At 43.7% G+C, this 6,225-nt stretch overlaps 1 pseudogene; it reads left to right on the top strand.

The window, feature by feature from the left end:
• The first annotated feature begins 4,403 nt into the window (after window positions 1–4,403).
• Window positions 4,404–5,848, top strand: LOC102856427 (annotated as a pseudogene).
• Window positions 5,849–6,225: the final 377 nt, after the last annotated feature.

Below are 6,225 nucleotides of genomic sequence, written 5' to 3'. Positions count from 1 at the left end.
GCAGTGAGATTTAGTTTGGAATCCACTTACAACTAAGAACAAAACAAAATGACAATCACTGGATTTGAGATGAGATGCATTTCCTGGATATATCAGTTATTGGTAATGTGATCATGGACAATTCATCTCCTTTGGCCACATTACTCTCATCTATAAAAATGGAACAATTTTTTTTTGCCATTAGTACCTCCAAAGGTTTTTGAGTTCTCAACAAAATGAGGTAACCCTAGTGGCCTAGTGGTCCATAGCTGCATTGCCAACCCAAAGGCAAGCAATTCCAATCCAGTAGCTGCTCCTCAGGAGAGAAGTGGGTACTCTCTTTCTACACAGTTTACAGACTTTGAAAACCTCCTGGAGGATCAGCTATGTCTCACAGGTTCTGATTCGATGACACATAACAACAACAACAAAAACATGCACTGCAAAAAAGTGCTTCTTTGGTTCTCTTCTTTACTTGTCCTGGTTCTTTATATTTATGTGTGGTATTGGTTCTTTTTTAACATTTAACAACTGTTTTATTTTTTCCATATTTGTATTATATTATTTTTGATTCATTTTTAAAAATAAATAACAGACATTATTACATTTCCATCTTAAATCCTTTCAAATACATCTCTGAAACATATAGACACTAGAAAGACAAAAGCATGTTTTAAAAATGTAAGGAATTGTTAAACTTACTTCTACTATTACCATTACATGTAACCCATTTTGAAGAATCTACTTAACTTCCCTGCACACTGAATTCTACCTTTAACCTGAAGGCATCATGAAGAGTAATATCATATTCTTAGTCTGCTGAAGAGCTTCAGGGACAAAAAAAAAAAAAAGTCACAAACCAACCACCACAGTACTTGTATTCAACATTCATTCTTTATAATAACTGTGATAAAGAAGAATCTTCCTTATACTTACAAAGTAAGGCATCATATTAATAGCAGGAGATCATTTGATAACTCAAGAGAATACACTTTTGTAAGTCTGTTCTTGCAAACACAGCTGAGGGCATTTCAAGTAGGTAGAAGTAAAGGCCCTGCCGCTTACAACATCTGAAGAAATGAAATGAGATTCTCTACTCATCTGAGGGCAGAAAACCCCCCACTATTTCCACATCTTTGAATCTGCCTTGTGGCACCTAAGGCTAGCCCTCCCCTCTCTGGAGGAGCTCAACAAACATTTCTTGATGAAGATAAACACCTGCTGTATTTAAATATGGGATGAAGAAGTCAGCACATAAATGAATCTAAGAATAAACTAGGTGTGTATGTGCACACAGCTACTATTAGCATTATGAGAAATTACATTCCTGCTATTATTATGATTATCATTCTAATGACAAAGGACAACGCACTGAGAAAGAGAGAATTATAAAGGAGAAAATGGAATAAGTTAGAGAGGACAATGAGTTCAAAAACACATATATTCTCACATACCCAAGAACACCTAAATAAAGCAAAAAAACTGGATTTTTATATGATGGCAGGGGTGAAAGCAGCAGTAAACACCATGAGATCACAGGGGTAAATAGCTTGCAACTGCAGGAAGAAAAAATTTGTACTGTCTCTTCTGCTAGTCCTCATTCCCTCTCCCTCCCATTCAAGATGGCTTTGTCCAATACATTCCATTTAACAGGCATCTCTAGACTCTATTTTCTAGGAGGGTTCTGACTCAGATAGATCAACTATTTACCAGAGAAGCACAAAGGCTTGCAACAGTAGAAGGAGAAGAATAGGAAATACAGATTAAAAAGTTGTTGCTGACAAAGAATGGGAGGAACAATGTATTTTAAGAGTATTTGGCTTTTTTAGGATTAGATAGACTTTATTTGGTTAGGAAACTCACTGTGAAGAGAGCTTAAATTAATTAGTCCGATTTCTCATACTAAGCAGTTATTCTTTTAGAAAATCATCTCTTTTCCCAATAATACATTTCAAATGCATGTCTAGATTTGAGAATATGACTTTTTGGAAGATGTTTGATGTTCTTAAAACTGTACTTGCTAACGAGAGTATAGGGCAAAGTTCTCAAGTCCAGCCCAGTGATTAAACCAGTAAGAAATCCATTGGCCTTTCCTGGAGGCCTCAACTTTCAACAGGTACATGTAATTTATAAATAGCACTCAGGGAAAATACACAAACTTTCTTAAAAATGATTTACCTATCACAAGAGACAGTGTTGGCAGAGGTCATTTCTTGAGGCAGCAATTCCATCAGGATTGGTGGGTCCCTACTGACCCTGGAAAACATCACAGGTACACAAAACCAAGTAAGGCCTCCATGCTGCACAAAGAATTTAGGAGGGCCCAGGCTGTGGGCAAAGAAAACAGGCAGGAGGGGTGGGAAATCCCAGACCTCTTATTTTTAAAATGCCCAAATGTTTACCAGCTGACCTTCCCTTTATTGTACTTCTGGGAAGCAAGGTGCATACAATAAAGTTCAAACCAATCTACTACTTTCAGCTGTTCTTGTGCAATGAATTCTTAAACATTTGGTCATTAAGCCCAATATATATGCAGGTCATTTTTTGAACAGGATGGGAGCAGATGCCATGGCACTGCCTGGTGGAAAGGGGGTGGGAAGTAGTGTGAGGAACTGACAGGACTCCACCCTGGGGTTCAGTTTCTCCCCAGCTCTTTTGCTTCTCAGGCACCTCTGAGGATTGCTTCAATGATCAGGAATAGTTATTAGCTTTTGTTTCCACTTCTTTTCACTAATTGAATGACAACCTGAAGACTATAAAGAGAAGACAAGGGTCTGTGGATTCTTAACCCAGATGCTCCAGGCATCGTTAGAAGGAGCTGTACCTGAAAATCTGCCTGCTGTGTTTGATTGGTGATCATCATATTGATTTGTTAGATTCTGAGCAGCCTGTGCTAGATTTCTCATCTTATTTTTGAACATCAATGAGCTGAAATCTTTCAATGGTAAAGAATTTAAATCACTTAACCATTTCCTTTTGCTAGATTCTGGTGGCCATATGTATGGGCATTGTTTTAATGTTGATATCTATCATGTGGTTCAAATACAAGCTTGCACTGAAGATGGGAAAATAATAAATTACAGCATCCTACCGACTCCTTAAGAAGGTTATCTTTTTCAACTTGGCACAGTACCCTAGTTCAAATGATTGCATTCCACGTAAGCAGCTTCTGATATTCACAATGCCTAAATTGTACAATATGTATTGCCCTCCATGCCACCAACAAGACAGATGGAGATGTGTCTGGAGTTTATTTTAGATTGTTATTGTTGTTGTGTGTCATCAAGTTGGAACTGACCTATAGCTGACCCTCCAGTGAGTTTTCAGAAGCAGTTAATTGAACAGGAGGAGATTGTCCATCCTTCTCCCCTCGAGCAGCTGGTGGATTCAAATTGTGTGCCTTCTGGATTGCAGTGCAGTTGCTTGCCACTAGACCACTAGATAGAACATGCATAAAATATTATCTAGAAGTTGTCCTTGCTAATAAAAGTTTGATAGTGACTAGCTATGTTTGGGTGGTGGAAAAATAACCAGCCACAGCTTGCAGATAAAACAAAATATTTGTGGGGTTGTGGGTAAAGGCGGTCCAGCTTTACAAGGTACAGCTGGCTTTGTATACAGCCTTTTGTGTGCCCACTCCAGCTGGTAGTTTGGTTTAAATATATGAGTAGCCAATAATCTCTATATTATCACAATTGTGACAATTTAAATATATGAGTAGCCAATAATCTCTAAATTATCACAATTGTGACAATAAAGCCAGAGTGTTAAAAACATTGTACATAAGTGTGTGTATGTGTGTTAACAAGATTCTGTATCTAAAATTATCAGTGTAGAAAACAGGCATATTCCTAAATAAATACTTAATCAATACAAGTATCATTTTAAGTATCTGATAATAAAAGTATTTAACCCTTGATATTTTTACCAAGAAAAATGAGCACATAGTGCTAAGTAGGAACTCATTCTTGATAGATCTCCTTTTGAGATATGTGTAAAATAGTTACTGGAAGAGAGCTATGGGAAAGAGTCATCTATATTTTAAATAGCCAAATCTTTAAGATGCTGCCACCTTTGCTAACATGTTGAATTTGTGTGCATGCACATTTGCATGTGCTCCTACCTTCAAGTTTTCACTGAAAAATCAAATGAAACTTTTGAACCAGAAGTCTTGGGGGAAATGCACTTTAAATTCAATAGAATTCATTTAGGAGCTTCCATTTTAAAAGAAGCCAGATCATATAAAGAGCCCACAGGCAAAACCCTGTGAGATGTCTCTGGGTTCTTCCTCAAAATAAAAATATATTTTGAGAAGCGCTGCTAGCCCCAGCGGAAGTTTCCGCGGGGGCGACTAAGAAGGGCCCCGTGAAGATGGAGTTTCCAGCCTAGCGATTCCAAGGGCCAGACTGTGACACCCCTAAAGCATGACCAGCTTCTGTCCAGGGTGTGGCAAAAATACCGAATCAACGTTCAAGTTCTGTCCCTACTGCGGAAAATGTTTGCCCACAGGGGAGCCTGCAGGACACCTCACCTTCATCAGACCGCTGGTGTCGTCCTTCCGAGGCTCGAAGAGAAGTCCGAGCTCCAGTTCTGAAGCCTGTTGCAAAAAAGTGAGTGGTCTAGCACGGTCACCTCCCCGCCATCGTTGCCCTCAGATGGGGACAGCTCTGAATCTGAAGAGCTCTTGAGTCCCTCTCATGGCTCCAGAGGCTCCACGTCCCTCTCTGCCTCAGTTTCCCGAGTAGGAGTCTGTCGTGGCCACGGACAAGACCATCCCCGCCACGGGATCCTGCAACAAGCCCCCGACCCCCAAAAGCAGCCCCCAGTCAGCCCGGCGAAGCCCCCAGACCCTGAAGCGGAGCCGGGTGACCACCTCGCTGGAGGCCCTGCCCGAGGGGACGGTGCTGGTGGGCAAGAGCAGACAGTGCTGGAAGCTGGGGTCCCTCCAGACCAGGCATGACCAGGGCATTCTCTATGAAGTTGAGCCCATCTCCACCCCTGCCTCTGCCTTCACCTGCCAGTCAGGTTCCCAGAAACAAAGATTCTCTCTGAAGCTGGACGCCAAGGACGGACGTTTGTTCAATGAGCAGAACTTTTTCCAGCAAGCCACCAAGCCTCTGCAGGTGAACAAGTGGAAGAAACTGTACTCCATCCCGCTCCTGGCCATTCCCACCTGTGTCGGCTTTGGCATCCACCAGGACAAGTACAAGTTCGTGGTGCTCCCCATGCTGGGGAGGAGCCTTCAGTCAGCCCTGGACAACTGTCCGAAGCACGTCCTGTCCGAGAAGTCCGCGTTCCAGATGGCCTGCTGACTGCTGGACGCCCTGGAGTTCCTATATGAGAATGAATACGTTCACGGAAACGTGACCGCGGAGAATATCTTTGTGAAGCCAGACGACCTGAGTCAGGTGATGCTAGTGGGCTACGGCTTTACCTTCCACTACTCTCCAGGTGGCAAGCACGTGGCTTACATGGAAGGCAGCAGGAGCCCGCACGAGGGGGACCTCGAGTTCATCAGCCTTGACCTGTACAAGGGATGCGGGCCCTCCCGCCGCAGTGGCCTCCAGACCCTGGGCTACTGATTGCTCAAGTGGCTGTATGGGTGCCTGCCCTGGACAAACTGCCTCCCTAACACCGAGAACATCATGAAGCTGAAGGAGAAGTACATGGACAGCCCAGAGTCCCTCATGGAGAAGTGCAGAAGGTATAAAAGCCCTCAGAGACCCTGCAGGAGTACCTGTAGGTGGTGATGGCCCTCGGGTACTACGAGAAGCCGTCCTACACCATGCTGAGGAACAATCTGGAGGCCCTGCTGGAGGACCTGCGGGTGGCGGCCTACGATCCTTTGGACCTGCACATGACGGCATAGGGGAAACACGGGGAGAGACACCAGACCCGCAGTCTCCCTTCAGCAAGAGAGAGAACGTGACTCGCAGCGTGCTGTTTGATCAGCTAAACGTCTCGAGCTGACCCTTCAAAGTGCATTTCTGCCACTTCTCAGGTGGCAGTCTCTCCCGATAGACATCGGGGAGCCTGTAGGTTTGCCCCAGATAATGTGAATTGCCTCCTTTGACCGCCCGTCCGGCCTCTCGGCCACCGGCCACCGTCACCAGCCAGCCCCTGGCCGTGTGGGTGGAGGAGACTCCCGGGTGGGGGTGAAGCCAGCCCCTCAGCAGGGACCCCGCCTTCCTTTTCCTCCTGTCGCCATCACTGTGCTTTAGTAATAAAAAGTTCGTTTTGAAAAAA

The sequence above is a fragment of the Elephantulus edwardii genome, unplaced genomic scaffold (assembly GCF_000299155.1).
Source record: "Elephantulus edwardii isolate Elephantulus edwardi_28Jun2011 unplaced genomic scaffold, EleEdw1.0 scaffold00285, whole genome shotgun sequence".
NCBI classification, from domain to species: Eukaryota; Metazoa; Chordata; class Mammalia; order Macroscelidea; family Macroscelididae; genus Elephantulus; species Elephantulus edwardii.
Note: the sequence above shows the minus strand (reverse complement) of the source record. Positions and strands in the feature narration are given on the sequence as shown.